Here is an 18,314-nt window from a genome sequence, read left to right on the forward strand (position 1 = left end):
GATTGTGGTAACAGCGTCGTCGTCTGGGAATTGGTGAAATACGGTACTTGGGGAACAAAAACCATTCAATCCTTAGGACCCAAGGGACACAGTAATGGATTTCTCAGCAGTGCTGAGGATTGTTCCATAACCACCTGGGGGCACAAAGGAGGCCCGCCTTTTGGCCCCCGGAGAGTTCAAGGTCAAGCAAGGACAGTCTGATGATGAATGTGCTGGATGGTGTGGTGAGAGAGCCCAGGGCTTCCCCAGAGGGTGGGAAGTGTGGGGTGCAGGTGGTGAGGCTTCACAGAAGAGGGGGCGTCGAAGGCAGACACCAGAGGAGGAACAGAGGTTAAGCAAGCTGAGAGGGGGTGAAGCATGCCAGGCACAGGGGAGGGCCCATAGAAAGGTCTGGAGCACACCTTCCCTTGTGGGAAACGGCATGTGGCTGGGGCGGAGAGCGAGCGAGGAGGTTGGACGGGTCATGGGATGGATGGTGATGGTCTTCCCCAGGCTGACGGAGCTGAAGCTCCATCCTGCAAAGCAAGGAGCCCGAGAAGTCACCAGACAGCAGAATGACAGAGCCACCTTTGTTCATCAGAAGGGTGGAGTGAGGGGTGATTGGGACCTCGAAGGCAGCAGGGAGGCCTGGGAACGTCTGGCAGAGGCCGTCAAGTCACTCGGACTGGATGGGGCCGCTGGCCTGAGTCACACGCTCGCTCTGGGGGCTCCCCTGGCATGGCCGGGCCCACTGGTGGGGGGCATGGGGAGGCAGCCTCCCCCAGGCCTGGGAATGTCCCGGGCAGCTGAGAGCCCGCCAGAGGCCGGTGAAAGGCCCACTTACCATGACGGATGGGGGCCCCGTCGGCCACGCCAATTAGGCAAGATGGAGTGCCAGGGCAATGCTATAAATATCTTGGCTGCTGACCAGCCCAAGAATGTAAATGATGGTGTTGGACAAGCAGGAGAAAATGTTCAGTTCAGACAGGATGGGGTTTTTGTGTGTTTTTAAAACATGCTTTTCCCTCCCCGAAGACTTCAGGTCGGGCAGCAATCAGGCTGGGTGCCCAAGAGCGGGCTACTTGTCCCGTGGGGGGCCACAGCGAGGACCCACGAAATCCAAGTTTGGGGGCAAGTCCCTGGAAAAGTCAGTGCATTTGAAGCCCAGAAAAAGCCTGAGCCCCACTTGTAGCCTTGTCCCCGGCCAGAGGGGTACACTAGCCATCCAGCTCGGGGACACAGGTGCAGGCGACTAGAAGCATCTCCCCTACACCGGCTGTTCCCAGAGTTCCCTGTCTTGTTGTGGGTGCGCCGGACAGGGCGTCACATGTTGGGGCTGAGGGCAAACCCAAGCTCTTCGAGATCAGAGACGGGAGGACGAGCTTTCTGGCGGGGTCATTGCACAGTAAGGTGGGGAGACTCTCTAAGGCATGCAGGGAGATGTGGGTCCCACCTGCCCTAACGCTTCTTGTAAATCTTGCGCAACATTGACCTACAAGGAGATTAACCCTCCCCCCATCACCTTTTTCATTTCGAACCACAAGGCTGCAGGACGACAGGCAGGGGGAAGCAAGGGCTGGCTGAGAAGGGAGGTGGTTCAGCAAGTCCTTGGAGCTGCCTGGAAACCCTCCATCCAGCCCCAAGAGCGAAATGCATAAGGTCGCCTGACACAGGAGGGTCCGGGTGGGAGAGCCGGACTGGAAAATGGGACAGAGTGGCTATGGTCCAGGGTGAGCCAGGCCTGCAGAAGACCTTAGGTCAACAGAAAGGGCACCATTCAGGGTACTTTGTGGCACTAAGGCCCTGGTCTTCGTGTCCAGGAGAAGGCACATTGAATTGGGAAGGACGCACCATCCCTGCATACATACGTTGGGGGGCAGGGAGGAGGGGGCACGGACAGAATGGAGTCAAGCAAGTTCTCATCCCCTGGTCCAAAGCAGCCCACCTGTAGGGTCCAGACTAAGGGAATGGGTCGAGAAGCTCACTGGAGTATTTGAGGGGATGATTGAGGAATTGATTCCCTTGGCAAATATTGGTTGAGGGCCCGGTATGTGCCAGGCACTATGCTCAGCTCTGGCTGGAGTCCCCAGGCACAGAGGCAGGGCATGGGGGTCTGGCCTGCCAGAGAAGGGGCTCACAAGGGCCTGGAGACTGGACCCACGCTCAGCCAAGCTCCAGACACAGCTGTGGGTAGAGCTCAAATCCTGAGGGTTGGGGTGGGGGGGAGTTCCGGGGCTGGGAGGCAAGCCTAAACAGATATTGGGTGTTGGGGCTGGACCAACTGGAGGAGGGTAAAGGGCAGATGCGGGGCTTGGTGGGCAGGAGCAGACCTGGGAGGCACAAAGCGGAGGTCCGCCCTGCTCCCTTGGAGCCCCCCCGAGAAGGTGGTGGTGCCTCAGCCTGGGTAGGTGCCCTTGGAGAACAGAGCTGACCCTGCAGGTGAAAGGAATGATGGGACCCTGCACCCTGGCCAAGAACATGCCACTCATCTTCAGGGTCTGCAGATAGGGCTCAGAGCAGACAGAGATGTGCCATCCCTCTTGGGCTGGAGAGGGGTCCCATGTGGGGGCAGGGAGTGGAGCAGCGGGCCGAGTGGGCTCCCACTGGGCCAGTGGGTTGGGCTCAGGCCTCCTGGCCCGGTGGAGTCTAACAGGGTCCACAGCTACCACACCATGGAGAGAGGTGGCCACCCAGAGAGGCCTGGACCGTGCAGACGGGTGGAGCCCTGACCTGTGCCCAGCCACGGGCTGCACCTTCCCATTGGGTGTGCAAGCGCCTACATGTGCACAGACATCTCAAAGCAAGTCCCCAACGGTGCGCGTTGGCAGGAGGTCGATGGGGATGGCAAAGCCAAGAGAAGATATGTCTATGGAAGTTCAAGGGTGTGAGATTGTAAACCAGAGTTCTAGCATACAACCAAGGGTGTGACTGTGCCCTGACAGTGTGACCCGTGTGGGCATTCACAGGCTGCCCAGGGATTCCAGACACCGGTGACTTGGCAGTGGTGTGTTGGTGTGTATTTCTCGATCTTCAAAGATGATTTCTGGTTACTGTGGCCCTGTCCCCCGTGGTCACTCCTGGAGCACTACCCCTTCCCCTTGCCACCCACATACCACCCATCCTAGAGCCAAAAAGATTCATCTTTTTCCTTGTGATTTCTTCTATTGCTTGGAAACTTATAAACCACTTGGGAAGTTTAAGAAAAGCTAAGGAAGTTAACAAAAATGTATAAATGCTTTTCCAGAAGGTAAGAAAGACTGCAATGTTTCCTACTAGCTACTGTAGAATTTTATTACTTACTTATGTAAGTGTTAACTCTGTCATCTGCCTGGAGATAATTTAAATATAAATTTATAAATATAAAGTGTTAGCTAATTTCCTCACACCCCAAATTGTTGTCCCTCCAATTCATTATAATACTTGCTTTACCAAGTCTTACGTTTTTATATATAGAAGGCTCTTGTATATAATTGCTGCTTTGTGTTTTGTTCCAATGGTGCGTGTTTCTGATCTACTCTAGTAGCACGCTATTAAATTATTGTTCTTTTAGAACATGTTTTATGGAAGGCTTTATAGCATAATAGCTAAGATTATGGTCTTTGAAGTCGAACTCACTGGGATTTATATATAGGAGCGTTGCCACTGAATAAATGTGTGACCTTGGGCAAGCTACCTCAGAATTCTTCAGCTGTAAAATGGAGTATTAGGAATTCTATAAATAACATCTTCCTCACACGTTCAGAACAAACTGAGAGATAGCTACAGGAATAAGTCACAGAGATAAAACATTAACCTTATTACTGAGGACTGCTGTCCACTGCCACAGCTTGATTCAACGTTGTACTAGAGAGTCCAGCCTTTGCAATATGACAAGAAAAAGATATGAAAATATGATTAGAAAATCAAGCCAAAAAGCAAAGCCTCAGTGGGCACTCTGATCCTTCATCCCTGACTTAGATACACTTGAACCTGTGTCACAGGTAGTGCTGGACCCCCTGGGTCTTCCCTCCACCTGCTGGAAGAGCCTTCCCCCATCAAGTTACTACAGACCACAGTTGAAATACAAGTATCCTGATGAAAGAGGAACAAGAGAGGAGAGAGAGGCCAGGAACGTCCTCTTGGTGAAGTCCCTTCTCATAGAAATATGAGGTGGGGATGGCAGTGGAGGCTCCCCCCGTGACAACCTCACATGGGGTTGTAGTCAGCATGCATGTGAGGCACTCAGTACAGTGTCTGACACATGGGTGCACAGCAAATACTGTTCTTATGCACAGGATCCTGTTCCCTTTCCTTCTCTTCTTGTTTTGAATTTCTTACAAAAAAAAAATGTCCCCCATGTATTTTTCCAGATGAAATACAGGGTCCATTGGTGGTGTTCTAAGAAAAAAATGCTTGTCCTTAATACCTGGCTCACTCCCCACCATTTCAGTACACGCTACATCAATGTATATATGATCCCGGGGGTCGGGGAGGGCGGGGTGTGGGATTGGTTCAGGTACAGGACTGAGGTGGGCAGCAGGGAGAGGAAGGATGGGTGGGTGGAGAGGTTAGTGGGTTTGGGGAATGGGAGACCAGTGTGGAACCAGGTCCAGAGACTCAAAAACGGGGATTGTGAGTGAGCGGTGGAGGAAGCTCCCAAGAGCCAGGTGGGCTCTCAGCTGAGGAGAGCCAGGTGGGCAACCAGGGGTGATGATGTGAGCATGGGAAGTGAAGACCAAAGCCAAAGGGGTGTAATCTTCTGGGAACTGAGAACGTGTACCGAAGTCCAGGTCCTGGTTCCAGGGTCCAGCTCTGCCGCTGGCCGCTGTCGCAAGCTGCAGACCCTCCCTGGGCCTCAGAGCCCCTTTATCAAGTGAGGATCCTTTCCATGCCACAGGGCTGCAAACCTGATTGAAGGGTGTCCCCCGGGCCCCCCCAACCTATTCTTTCTCTCCCCAGACACCCAGGCCTGCTTCCTTTTCCTGTTACCTCCCTTGAGCCTTAATGTCCTCCTGGTCCCTGGAAAGGGGAAATGCTCAGTTCCCGGGACTCTGTCCCTCCCCGCCCACCACTCTGGGTCCATCAGTCCCCACTTCTGGGAAAACAGCCTTCCTCCCCTTTGGCCCCACTGCCACCTTGGCTTTTCATGAATGCATTAGTTCAGCAGCCCGCAAATCCCCTCCTCTGTACCTGCCCTCTTCTTGTCCCTCGGGACATGGAGGGAAAGAAGCCAGGGACCCACCCACCTAGAGCTCTCTTTAGTTCATTCATTGCATTTGGGGGGCGGGAAGTGGCAGAGAGGGAGAGAGAGAATCTTAAGCAGGCTTCAGAGCCTGACGCAGGGCTTGATGTCACGATCTGTGAGATCATGACCTGAGCCGAAATCAAGAGTCGGATGCTGAACTGACTGAGTCACCCGGGCACCCCCTGTCTCATTCATTCTAAAAATGATTTGGAGGGACTGCCGTGTGCCTGGAACAGGGAAAACAGTGGTGGGCGCCCAGACTCGGTCTCTGCTCCTGGGGGACTTCCAAACTTCAGGTCAGTGAGCCAGGAAATTATCACTCATGTGATCTGTGCTCCGCGGGTCCCCATGGCAGCCCAGAGCAGGGGGCCCAGACCAGCCCTCGGAAGGAAGGAAGGCTTCCCGCTAGAGGTGATGTCTGCACTAAGCCGACGGTTGAGCAGACATGAGCCAGTCACGCCGCCACCAGCCGGAGGGAACGAGGCAAAGAGGACTCCAGGGAGAGGGGCACATGATACACCCGGGTGTGTCCGGGGTGGCCGACCCAGAGTCGGAACAAGAGAACTCGAGGCGAGATCACTGTGGGGGTCTGAAGCCATAGAACACAGGGCCTTGTGGGCACGGCAAGGGTTTCTTATGTTGTCCTACAGGTGGTGGGCAGTTAGTGCGGGGGGTAGGCAAGTGACACCCTACGGTTGGCGTTTTTAACAGGTCAGACTGGATTAGAAGGGGCAGGAGGGGATGAGGGTAGGGTGGGAAAGCTATCCCAAGAGATAGGGTGGAACTCGGATGCCAGCTTCGAGGGGAAGGCGGGGAGCAGAGGGGTAAGGGGGGAGGGGTGACGAGGGTAGGGAGCCGTGGGTGTGGGTAACAGGACAGGGCTGTCCTAGTGGAAATCTAGGCATGGACAAGCATGAGATTTCCTGGCATGCTGGCGGCTGGACCTGGGACGGGGAGGAAGAGGCACGTGTGTGGAAGTGACTCAGGTTTGTTCAACAGGGACAGTTGCGCCGCTGACCCAGAGCACTGCGGGGGGAGCAGTTTGGGGGGAAGAGGAGGTCTCTGGGTTTGGACTGCTGAGATTGAGGTGCCAGAGACGGACATCCAGGCAGAGACAGCACCGCCCATCTGGACCAAGGAGGGTCGAGTGAGGTCCCAGGAGCCCGGAAGGGGACGGTATTTGGGGGGGGGGGGCGGGTGGTCCGGTGTTGGATGAGGCTGAGGTGACACCAGTGCAGTGCCGGTGGGGCTGGGCTCCGTGGGGTCCCCACTGACCTGGGTGGGAGCGGGAGGCCGACGAAGTGTGCTGGGGAGTGAGAAGGAGGTGAGGAGTGGAGACAAGTATGCAGACAGCTTTTTGGAGACTGGCCGGGGCAGGGAGGTGAGAGACGGGGCAGCCAGAGGTGGGAGTGGGGCTCCGGGAAGGTTGTCTTCTTCCTTTGATGGTGCAGTGCTTAAGTGCCAATGATAGCTGGTGGTCGAGCAGGTGGGGGGAGGGGCCCAGGCGCAGGTGGGCACCCCTTGGTAGAAGGAGTCTGTCCTGGAGAGACAGGGGAGGAGAGGGGCCGGCTGGCCAGAGGCCTGGAGATGTGAGGTTGAGGACAGTCCCACTGAACTAGTTCCAGGCTGAGGACAAAGGCTCAGGGTTTGGGGACGGAGAGGGAGGCATGAAGGGCTTCTGTGTGAGTGTTCAGTGACAGAGGAAAGCCCCGGCTGGGCCTGGGGTTGGAGTCAGAGGTCACTGGGCCAGGTCTGAGTCTGGAATTAGGGTCAAGATTCAGTTTGGGCTCAGAGAGGGCTCTGTCCAGAGTGGAGAGCTGATGGTTAAAACAAGGTCAGAGCCTCGCATCTCTGGGGCCCGTCCCGAGTTCAGGGTGCAGCCCTAGAACCGCTGAGGTCAAAGGTGAGCTCTCCCAGGGGAGATCTGTCCCGGGGTCTGACCTGTCCCGGCTCCCATCCAAAAACCTCCATCCCGAGGGACAATGCCAGCTCAGACCCCACTCTTCCTTCGGGCCAGAAGGGCCCCCAGCCCAGCCCACCCTCCCCACGGCTGGGCACGAGCCGAGTCCTGCCCTGCCCAGTCCAGGGTGAGAATTCCGGCCACACGTCTCTGTGATGTGGTCACATTGGAAAAATGTTAATCAAATATTCTCCTCCGTGTTTCCTTTCTTTCCCAGGCTGGATTCCTAGAAGACAGGAATTTATGGTGTGAGAGCTCCAGCCCCCGCAAACCCGCAGCCAAGGTCAACAGCACGAGGGGGGCAGCCCTGCCAAGCGAGGAGGGGAGCAGTGACTTTGGGAGCTGGTTGCACAGAAAACCAAAGTACATCCATTAAAAAAAAAAAAAAAAATCCCTTCTCTCCCTCACGTTCCCAAACTGGGGGCTTAAAAAAAGTCCCCCAGACTGGCCCAGACAAGGCCCCTTGTCTGGGAAGACTGAACCCGTTTGGAGACAAGGCATGCGAAGCTGCTGGGGCGGGGGCCCATGGAAGGCCTCGGGGCGGGTGGTGAGCAGGCTACGCATGTGTCCTCGTCCTTCGAGCCAACCGAGGGCAGCTGAGATGGAAATAGGAGCCCTGGGCCCTTCAGAAAGCCCCCCAACGTGACAGCCTCATTTGCCCCCTCTCTCCCCTCTCCCTTCCGGAGTCGGGGGTCTTGACTACCCACACACACTGAATGCCCAGCACCCTGGGGACCAGAGCTCCCTGTCACAAGCCCTGAGTCTCTGGCAGGAGAGAATAAGTTTGCCCCAGCCTCCTAGGGAGCTGAGGAGGGGCCCGGAGACCACCTCGATTCAGACTCCAACAACCGGGCGCTGGGAAGATAGCCCCCACCCTGGTCCAGAGCCCGGGCAGGTGCAGCTAAACACCCACCGGTTATCTGTGCACCTGACGTTTCTGAACCCCATGGGGTTGCACCACCGGGGAAAATACAACAAGGCAGCCTCCTGCCCTGGAGAATCCCCGGCAAGCGGCGGGGGGGAGCACTGACACGGAAACGGATGGCGACCAACACGTGAGGGGCTGTGGGTCCCCCCGGGGGGGAGTGAGCACCCTGGGGTGCAGAGAAAGACATGGGGCAGAGAAAGCTTCCTGAAGGAGGTGCCCCCCAGGGGTGGCCGGAGTTCACCAGGCGGACATCCAGTGGGAGGGGGGCTTGGAGGGAACATTCCAGCTAAGTCCACAGCATGTGCAAAGGCCCAGAATGTTTATACCTTGGTAAGACTTTTCATATAAATAAATGCTCAAATCCAAAAAAACAAAAAGGCCTCTGGCAAACCTCATGTCTGGGTTTCTTGCTCAGAAAATGAAGCCCTGCTCTGCCCTGGAGACCAGGGGCCAGCAGAAGGGGGGTGTCTGACACGGCCCTCAGGTTCCCACCCCTTCCACCCCCACAGCACCACCCCATAGACCCCCCTACAGGGTCCACCTCTCAGCCCCCGCCCGACACTGGCTGCTTCCTCCCGACCACCTCCTTCCAAGGCCAAATTACCACTTTCACCCTGGTCTCCTACCGTGTGCCAGGAGCCGAGAGGGGATAGGGGACACTCCTCTGGGGCATCGGGGTCTTTCCAGGGTCTCTGATCCCTGGATGCCTGGAGTAGAGGGAACCCGAACCTCCAGTTTATATGGGTTTTTTTTAATGGTTATTTATTTATTTTGAGAGAGAGAGAGAGTGCATGTGAGCCAAGGAGGGTCAGAGAGACAGAAAGAGAGAGAGAGAGAGAGAGAGGGAATCTGAAGCAGGCTCCGCACTGTCAGCACAGAGCCCAACATGGGGCTCTAACCCATGAACCGTGAGATCAGGACCTGAGCCGAAATCACGAGTCAGATGCTTAACCGACTGAGCCCCCCAGGTGTCCCTATATGTGATTTTTAAATCTCTTGTTGGCCCTCAAGTAGAGACGATTGACTGATTTAATTTTTTTTATTATTGGAGAGTAATTGACATACAGTATTGTATGAGTCCGGGGTGCCTGGGTGGCTCAGTCGGTTAAGCATCTGACTTCGGCTCAGGTCATGATCTCACGATCCGTGAGTTCAAGCCCCACGTTGGGCTCTGTGCTGACAGCTCGGAGCCTGGAGCCTGCTTCGAATTCTGTGTCTCCCTGTCTGTGATCCTCCCCCATTCATGCTCTGTCTCTCTCTGTCTCAAAAATAAATAAACATTAAAATAATTTAAAAAAAAATAAAAAATAATATTGTATGAATTCAGGTGCACAACAATACATATGCACATGCGTTCTGCAAGTCCGGGTGCCATATTATCATACTGTTACCGTATTATCGACTATATTCCCCGTGCCGAGGAAGCTTCATTTATATTGTTCCTTTCAATCCTGTTCGTGCCCCCACAGGCAAACTTTCCCAAGCATGTCTTTTTTATTCCTGTGTATTCTTGGATGCTTAACTGGCACGGAGGTTCCTCTTGGGGAATGGCATGTCTTGGAACTAGGCTGGTGGCTGCACCACATCATGACTGTACCAAATGCCACCGGACTGTATGCTTCAAAACGGGGTCAATGTTACGCTATGTGAATTTCACCGCATTTTTTAAAACATGTCTGGCTGTTGAGGGGGGGTGTTATTTACATGAGTGGAGTTGGGCTATTTTTTCCACTCGCGCTGCTTTTTTTTTTAATGTTTTATTTTATTATTTGTTTGAGAGAGAGTGTGTGTGCAAGCAGGGAAGAGGGCAGAGAGAGAGGGAGACAGAGAATCCGAAGCAGGCTCCAGGCTCGGCACTGACAGCAATGAGCCCGACTCGGGGCTTGAACTCACGAACCTCGAGATCATGACCTGGGCCGAAGTCAGACTCTTGAACCAACTGAGCCACCCACACGCCCCTCAGGCGCCCCTCGTGCTCTGTTTTTGAGATCTAACAACCTAGTCTCATCTCCACTGGGCTTGTGGCTTCACACGTGACTGTCACATGGTGCCCTGGTGTGGGCGTGGCCACCTTTTGCACACACACTCCACCGATGGGCACCTGGGGAAGCCCTCTCCCTGCCTCTACATGCACTTGACTGAACGGAGCGCTGCTGGATGGCCCCTCATTGGGGCCACTCCTGCTGACATCCTGCCAACACTGGCCAGTACCTACCTCTTTACTGCCTGGCAGCCTGATGGGTGGTAAGCAGTATCTTCTTATTATTCTGATTTGCATTTCTCTGATTATAAGTGAGTTTGAGTGGTCCTTTCTGTTCTCTGGTTGTTTACATTTCCTCTCCTGCAAATGGCCAGTTCATACCCTTTGCCCATTTTGCTATAGGGGCTGCAGTCTATCCGTCCTCATTTCACAGCCATCCCATGTGTATTGCAGAACCGCAGTCCCTTGTTGCTTAAGACGCACAAATATCATCCTCCTCCCGTCTGCCGTGTTGCCGGCGGAGGCCTCCTCTGAACCAAGATCCTGAATTCCAGCTGGATATTTTTGGGGAACTTGATAAACTTACCCTAAAATATACGGAGGGGACGCCTGGGTGGCTCAGTCGGGGTTGAGCGTTCGACTTTGGCTCAGGTCACAATCTTATGGTTCATGGGTTCGAGTCACACATCGGACTCTCAGCTGTCCGCACAGAGTCCGCTTCGGATCCTCTGTCCCCCCAACCCCTGTCCCTCCCCCACTTGCTCTCTCTCTCTCTCAAAAATCAATAAACATTTAAAATATATGGAAGAATAAAGATTTGTAAGTGGCTAGCTGACTTTGAGAAAAAAAGAACCCAGAGGGGAGGACTGGCCCTGCCTGCTGTTAGCACAGACTACGAAGCCCCGGCCGGGAAAACAGTATGATCCGGGTACAAAAACAGCCAGATGGGCGACAGAACAGAAAGGGAGCTGAACTCAGCCCCAGGTCCACGGGTTAAGGATGGAATGGTTAGTCGGGTTGAGGACATGGGCTCACTCTATGGAGAAAAATTACCACCGAAGCAGACGTAGTCTCTCCTAAGAAGGTGACTCCAAAGCGATAAAAGACAGACCTAGATAGGAAAAGCAAGGGGAGAATAAACCGTTGGAGAATATCTTTGTAACATAGGAGGGGGAGAACTTGAAACAAAACCCCAAGTGCACACACCATAAGGCAAAACCGGAGGGCCTGCAGCCTTATCCAGAGGAAGTGGCATTTCCTCCCGGATGCCAGCCTCGGCCCTGCCCACCTGGTGAGTCATGGGCGCACTTGAGGCTGGCAGCCCGGCCCGCCCTTCCCGTCGGTCCCCAGGAGGGAGTAGTGCAATGCCCGCCTTATCTCACCCTTGCCCGCAGCCCTGCAGACATGAGGTCAGGGCTGGGATGCAATGAGGGTGGGAGGCAGGAGGCAGCAGAGGGGTCAGGGAGGGGTCAGGGAGAGGTCAAGGGTCACTGGCAAATGCTGCACAGGAAAAGCAGACCCTTGAAGGACCCCGGCCAGCTGCCAGGGCTGGGGGAGGTGAAAGGCTAATGCCATCAGGAGGTGGCAGGGGCGAGGGGACGAGGACACGTGTGGCATCCTCGTGGAACAGAGGGCCCTAGACTCAGATCTCCAGTGTAGGACTCCATCTGTGCCCCCCTACCTCACTGCTGCTCCCAGAATCCTCTCTGGTTTCTCCAATGGTTCTTTAGAGCCAGACCTTCCAGCCAAGACATAGCCAGACCGAGAAGCCATTGAGAGACCTGGCAAGGACATGTCTACCCTTCCCAGTGTGTCTATACTCCACCAGGGTGCGGCCCTGGGGTGCTCCAGGTAGCTGTGCCTCACCCCTTTGGTCATCCAACAGAGGGCCACCCAACACAGGCCCCAGCGCTGACCCCAAGGCTCTCCGAGTCCGGGGTGGGACGAGTTCCCCTCAACAGCAGGGTACGTGTGTGTCTGGATGTCTGGGGCCAAGCTAGGCATGTGGACACCCACATATGTCCGTGACTGTGTGTGTGCAAATATCCAACCATCTGTCCCCTTTGTTTTGTCCCCGAGTCTACGCCAGCTGAACCAACGGCTCTTTTCCAGAAGGTTCCCTGACCCCTGGGACAACCGTCCTCCAGCCTGCCTCTGGGCATCCTGACCAGCGGTGGGCAGCAGTCTGCATGTTGGGCAGTTGGTTGGTCAACAATAAGCTATTCCGGGGTGCACAGGTCTGCCCTGAGGGGTTTATAGCCCGAGCAGCCCCCTTTTGCCAGCTAGCAGGGACGGGAGGGGGTTACAGTTGTCCACTCTGGCCAGCGCCGCTGGTCCCTGCAGCTGGACGGGGCTCCAGGGGCCCTTCCCCATCCCCAGGGTGCCAGTCCAGGGTGAGAGGGCGGGACCTATAGTCCATACCTCCCTCCACCCACCCACCTCCCCAGCATTGAACCCAATCGCGTGGAGAGAGAGCATTAGCCAGATTGTCCCGAATATAGAGCTAAGTGGCTGCTGTTACTGACAGAGAGACAGAGAGACAGGGAGAGATTTGCACACACGCACATGCACACGCGTACATATACATACACATATCGTAAAATACCGCAACTCCTTTTTGAACCAATGCGTTCAGTTTGTGAAAATTCACACTTGAGTTGAGAGCCCCCCGTCAACCTACAGAACTCGGTCAAGCCCCCCCGCAAAGCCGCCTGATACCCCCTTCCAGTCACAGCTCTTCCCCCCACCCCCCGCCGGGCCCCCGCCCCGGCAAGGAGAAGCCCTCTCTGACGTCTCCCACCAGAGACTACTTTGGCCGTTTCTGAACTTGACAGAGGTAGAATCCTCCAGCTCGCCTGCTTTCGTGTCTGAGATGCAGCGAGGCTGAGGCCAGTGGTTGACAACAGGTGGCTTTTGGCAGGCTCGTTGGAGGCAACAGGCCGCACCACCCTCATTCTCCCCCCACCCCACCTGAGTTCTCAGGAGCCCACTGCTGGGAAGAAGAGCCTAGAAGGAGATTTTTCCAGAGACTAAATGCCTCGAGCTCAGGTCCTCCCAGAGTCCGGGGAGGCCTCAGGGGCATCTGCCGAGCTCCCAGGCGGATGCCTCTGATGTGGGCAGCCAGGAATGAGACCAGAGGGTGGGGCCCCAAGCCTTCCCTGGCCCTTTCCAGAAACGCCCAGTGGGAAAGCAAGATGGGTGCTGGAGGCAAAGAGCCGCCTTCTGGCCCGGAAGAGCCTCCTGAGCTGTGGTCCTGCCGGAGGCGGTCCTGCAGGGTGAGCTGCACTGAGCCCGTGTGGATGGGGCGCAGCCTAGGCAGGGCGGGAGACCCCAACTATCTTCTGCCTCTTTCTAAGAAAGGAGGCTCTGTTCGATTTATCTCCATGCGGGGGCCTGGCACAGGGACAAACACAGAGTACGTGTTTGTTGAATGAATGAGTGAATGCACCCATTTTCCAGACAAGGGACGGGAGGCCTGGAAGAGCAGTGGTGGCTGTAATTCACGTGGAGTATAGACACAGGCCTGTGAGTTTCGAAGAGGGCTGCTGTCCAGCCTCCTGAGAATGGCAACTAGGATCTGCCCGCTCCTGACCCCACCCTAGGTCGGGCCGCAGCAGGAAGTGGCAGGCTTGACCCCCCCCCCCCAACAAGGAGCCATCTTTGGAGATCTTTGGGAATATTTCCTGAAAACCAGGTCAGCCAGGACATCCTCCCTGCAGCTCCGGAGCTCCCGGGCGGGGCCCGGGCTTGCTTCCGGGCCCCTCTCTGCCTCCCCAGCTGGGTGGAACTCGGGGTGAGGCCAGGCAGCACCAGGAGGGTGTGGCAGGAGCGGGGAGGTGGTGGAGAGAGACAGGCCTGATTTATGAGGCAAGTAGCGACGGGACCACTTGGCAAGGTGGGCACGCACGACAGACCCTTGGAGATAAGATCCCAGAGGTATGCAAGCGATGTAAACCATAGTGGGGTGAGCACTGCGGTTTCTCCGTACCAGCCAGAGACACCTAGACCAGAGCAGGACGAGGCAGCCGTCTTGGACAGAAGGAGGCCTCAGGACCTTCCAGGGCCTTCCAGGGCCAGGCCTCGATTCCCTCACCAGCCGTCCTGGACCCCTCATTCTTCCCCATGCTGCCGCCTCTGTGCCACTGCTCAGACCATCCCCACCCCTCCCACTCAGATTCTGCTTCATCACTGAACCCTGCCCAACTCTGCATCCACTCTCAAGGCAGACCTGCTGCAGAATTTTCCCCGACTTCAGGCTCCCCTTCATCACCGCCCCCAGGCCAGGTCCGTCCCTCGTGGCTCCTCATGGCCCTTCTCACGCTCAGCCTTCCTGACCTCCCGCACGTCCCTGGATGTGCCCACACTTCTTGACGTTCTGGGGCCTTTGCACACATGACGTCTTGGCTCCCAAATCCCTCTCTGCTCTGATCTGCTGGCAAACTCCTATTCAACCTTCAAAACCCATCTCCGTCTCCCAGGTCCGCTCTTCCAGAGTCATCGCGGCCTCTCGAAGGTAGAGGGAAGGGAGCCCTCAGCTCCCACTGCCCCCCAGTGTCAGCCCAGCCTTCTTGGTCAGAGAATTCAGCACTCTTCCCAGACCGTACCCCCTTTGACTGGGCTTGTCTAGGCTGGAAGCCTCAGGTGTGCCCTCTCCGGGTCCCCAACTTCCACCTCGGACTGTCCAGGACTCAGAATCTCCAAGTTCAAAGCCAGAGGCTCCCTCCTTTTACGAAGAGGCCATCACTGAGACACCAAAAGGATGGGGCCTCCACACCACCCCCTCACATGTTCACCCTGTCGCCGCCCCCCCCCCAGCCCAGCCCTGACCCATTGCCCTCCATCCTGATCACAGTGACCACTGTGAAGGCAATGGCCAGGACTGCTAGGAGAGGGAGAAACTGAGGCTAGAGGTGGGGAGAGGACGTATTATTCAAGCCAAACTCAAACGGTGGTAGAACCCATGCTGGTAAACTGCCTTAAGTGACCCTGTGTCCAGACCAGGTTGAGGACACGCCCCCCTCTAAGTAGAGGGCACGGGACCTACCAGCTGGTGCCCAGGCAGGACACATGAACAAGGGAAAGTCAATGTGTACAAGGTCGAGGGCTGCACCTGCTGCCTGCTCGGGGCTGGAGATACACATGGGCCAGGGCAGGCTAGTCGGGAGATGTCCTAGTTGAGCGCCCCGGGGAGGAAAGAGAACCAGGGCGTCGGCCGTCCGCACAAGGCCAGCGTCTGCTGACACACTGCCCAGGCACTGCAGCCACGAGCCAATGGCACAGCCACCAGGTGATGCATCCAACACAGATTCCCTTGGCTCTGGGCACAACCTGGGGACCCACGTCTGCAGACAGCCACGACCCCTCCTCACTGCCCTCCCACAGGAATGCATGACTTTGGATGGAGACTGTGTCATCCAAGAAACATTCCATGTTTTCCTTGGTGCGTGCTCTGGGAACGTGGCGAGAATGCTGTCCACACTGCCGTCCACATACTTGGGCGGCTGCCTGAATGCTGGGCTTCCCGGGCCAACCATGTCCTCAGTCCAAAGGGGCCCGGGCCCTGGAAGGCCACCCTTCTCCACCACCTGCCCGAGAGACCCGGTGGGAATATCTCTGGGTTTGGGATCAGGTTGGAGTGGGGGGGGGGGGCAGTTTGCTGGGAATGGAGGTCTACTGCCCCCCACCCACGCCCAGGCTCCTCTTGGCCAAGCACTGTCTTTGAACGTGGGAGACAGAGACCTGGCTGCCAGTTCCCCTACTGGTCGCGGGCCTTGACTCTGGGCAAGCCGTGCCCCTCTCTGAGCCTCAGTCTTACCCTCCATACAATGGGTTCCCTCGAGGCCTTCCAACTCCAAGGGGTCTAGAGTTAGAAACTTTTGAGTCTCCACCTAGACAGGAGCATAGGAAGGGGCCCACCTGTATCCCCACGCCCTCACCTCATGGCGACAGGGACACATCAGGCTTTGTTCCCGTTGGTGTCTTGCCAGCCACGGGGCCTTCCCTGGGACACCTCCTCTGACCACATGCCCTGCTTCTCCTTCCCCTTCGGCCTTCTGTCTCATCTCACCTTGGTCCCTGGCCTTGTGCTGCGGGTGACCAAGCAAGGTGGCGGTGGTGGGGAGTGCTGTCCACACGCACAGCACTCAGGTGGCTCTGGAACATTTCTGGGATGGGTGTGCTTCCCTGGTCCCCCAGGGCGGCTGGAGAGAGTGTCAGTGCCCCAGCCCCACCCTCCCTCAGAAAGACCTCCCACCGAGGTAACTGGTGGCGGTGATGGACCCTGCACAGGCGTCAGCCCCCGGGGTGCACCTGGGCCCCCGGCCGCAGCCCTAGGCTGGTTACCTGCTCTGCAGGAGCTAACAGCAAAGGCTCCGGCCTCTTCTGCTTTCAATTTGGACGCGGTGGACAGAGCGCAAAGATGTTCACGTTTCCTTAGACTCTTCCTGGCCAGGGCCCGGGGCAGAGGCTCAGGACAGACAACTTCAGGGAGAGAGAGTCAGGCACGACCAGCCCCCATCTGGAAGGGCCGCATCAGAACAGCAGAACCGGGGTTGTCCTGGCCCACAGGTGAACAGGGCACCAGGGTCCAAAGGGTGTTGGAACCAAATACCTCTTTCCACAGGCAAAGAATCCGAGGCCCGCCGGGAGAAGAAGCTTGCCCAGGGCCCACAGGACACCTGCCTCTTGGCTTCTGGCTGAGCAGCTTTTGAGATGACAGCTCTAAAATGGGGCGTGGGAGAGGGGGACAGTCAGAGACCCAGGTCGAGATGGGCCTCAGGCCCCTGCCACAGGGGCACAGGTGTTATGTCTGTGTGAGGGCCGTTGAGGCCATGCCCTCTGACGCCTCTGACCGGCATTCTAATTTGAGATTCTGAGACCATGGATCTACCAGACAATGACCTCTCAAGGCCGAGTGCACCTGTCCCCCAGCTCAGGGCCTCTGCTAGGACCCCTGGAGCTAAGAACAAAGCCTGAGGTGAGCAGGGCCTCGGTCACTCTTTGGGTCCCTTGACCTGCCAGGCCTGTCCTTCCTGCCCGCCCCGCCCCCCCCCACCCCATCCCCAGCCGGCATTTGCCTTGGCCTGCCTCTCACCCAGCCTTGCGGAGAACCAAGTGCCTGGAGTTGGTCACATCCGGCCCAGCCGTCTAAACAGGCCTGAGGGCCCAGAGCATGCCGGGCCCAAGGGGAGCCCAAAATAACATCTGAGTCAGCGTCCCTGCAGACACCCCCACCCGCCTGAGCCCACAGGGAGGGGCCTTAGAGGAGGCCCAGACAGAGGACCAGGCCAGGTCAGACGGCCACCTGCTCTGATGGGGCCCAGCCAGTGGCAGGCACAGCCCAGAGGGCAACGAGAACATTAGGGTCACAAGAGAGAGTCCGGGGAGTAGAGGCAGGAAGGGTGACCTCTAAGGGCCTCCTGTCTAAGGGAGACAGAGGTGACTGCAGATGGTGGTGGCAGTCCAGGTGGTTGATGTCACGCCATAGGGCCCCGGGGGGTGGGGTGGGGGGGAGGGAGGCAAAGGAGACCTCAATCCAGCCCGAGGTCAAAGAAGTCTCCCGGAGGCAAGCAAGTCCTGAAGGAAGGATGGGTTGGATCTGGACGGGACAGGACTGGAGAGGCACGCTCTAGATGGGAGGTGAGGAGGAGAGCTCGTACCCAACCCCAGGAGACTCCAAGGAGTTGAGAGCCCACGTCTGGGGCATCGGGGACAGGAACTAGGCTGCTGTCATCCAGGCTTCAGTCCGGCACTGGGCCGGGGGGGGACAGTGCTCCAGGCCCCGGGACCTAGGACTATTTGAGACAGGAGGCAGGAGCCATGTGGCCTCGGCTCCTTCCCGAAGGCCGTCCCCAAGCGAGCTGGCCCAGGCAGCACTGTGTCCCCGTGTCCCCGGGTGGGCGGCTCGCGCCGGTCCCCGCGCATTCACAGCCTTGGCAGCTGGGAGGTCGCCGTGCCCCTCATCCCCAAGCTGCGGCAAGAGGCAGATACCTGAGTCCCCGCTGGCCCGCGGCTTAATCCCCCAGCTTTCCTGAGAACGGCTCGGCTGTTCTTGGCCAAGGGCCTCCGCTAAGCCTGGCACGGCCGCGGCTTGGCCCTCACCAGCGAGCAAGGGCTTGGCCGGGGCCCAGCCGGGGTGGCGGACATGACAGAAGGCACAGAACATGGGGCCCAGGAGGGCAGTGAGACCGAGCAGCAGGGTGGGGCTCGCCTCCCGGGGCCCCTCTCGTCCAGCGGAGGCCGC

At 57.2% G+C, this 18,314-nt stretch overlaps 2 long non-coding RNA genes across 4 annotated transcripts in view; one reads left to right on the top strand and one right to left on the bottom strand.

Moving 5' to 3' along the window:
• The window catches only part of LOC105261297, a 33,707-nt gene extending 25,291 nt beyond the window's left edge, over nt 1-8,416 (top strand). For all 3 annotated transcript variants that reach the window (XR_006591157.1, XR_006591156.1, XR_006591155.1), the window contains one exon: nt 7,381-8,416. This is a non-coding gene — a long non-coding RNA (uncharacterized LOC105261297). The remainder of the gene's footprint in view (nt 1-7,380) is intronic.
• Nucleotides 8,417-9,290: 874 nt separating this feature from the next.
• Nucleotides 9,291-17,248, bottom strand: LOC109495162. The gene is made up of 4 exons (XR_002150414.2): nt 17,166-17,248; nt 16,415-16,792; nt 11,126-11,183; nt 9,291-9,349 (listed from the first exon to the last, which is right to left on the bottom strand). It is a non-coding gene; the product is annotated as an uncharacterized LOC109495162 (long non-coding RNA).
• Between the last annotated feature and the right edge of the window lie 1,066 nt (nt 17,249-18,314).

Source organism: Felis catus, chromosome E3 (assembly GCF_018350175.1).
Source record: "Felis catus isolate Fca126 chromosome E3, F.catus_Fca126_mat1.0, whole genome shotgun sequence".
NCBI lineage: Eukaryota > Metazoa > Chordata > Mammalia > Carnivora > Felidae > Felis > Felis catus.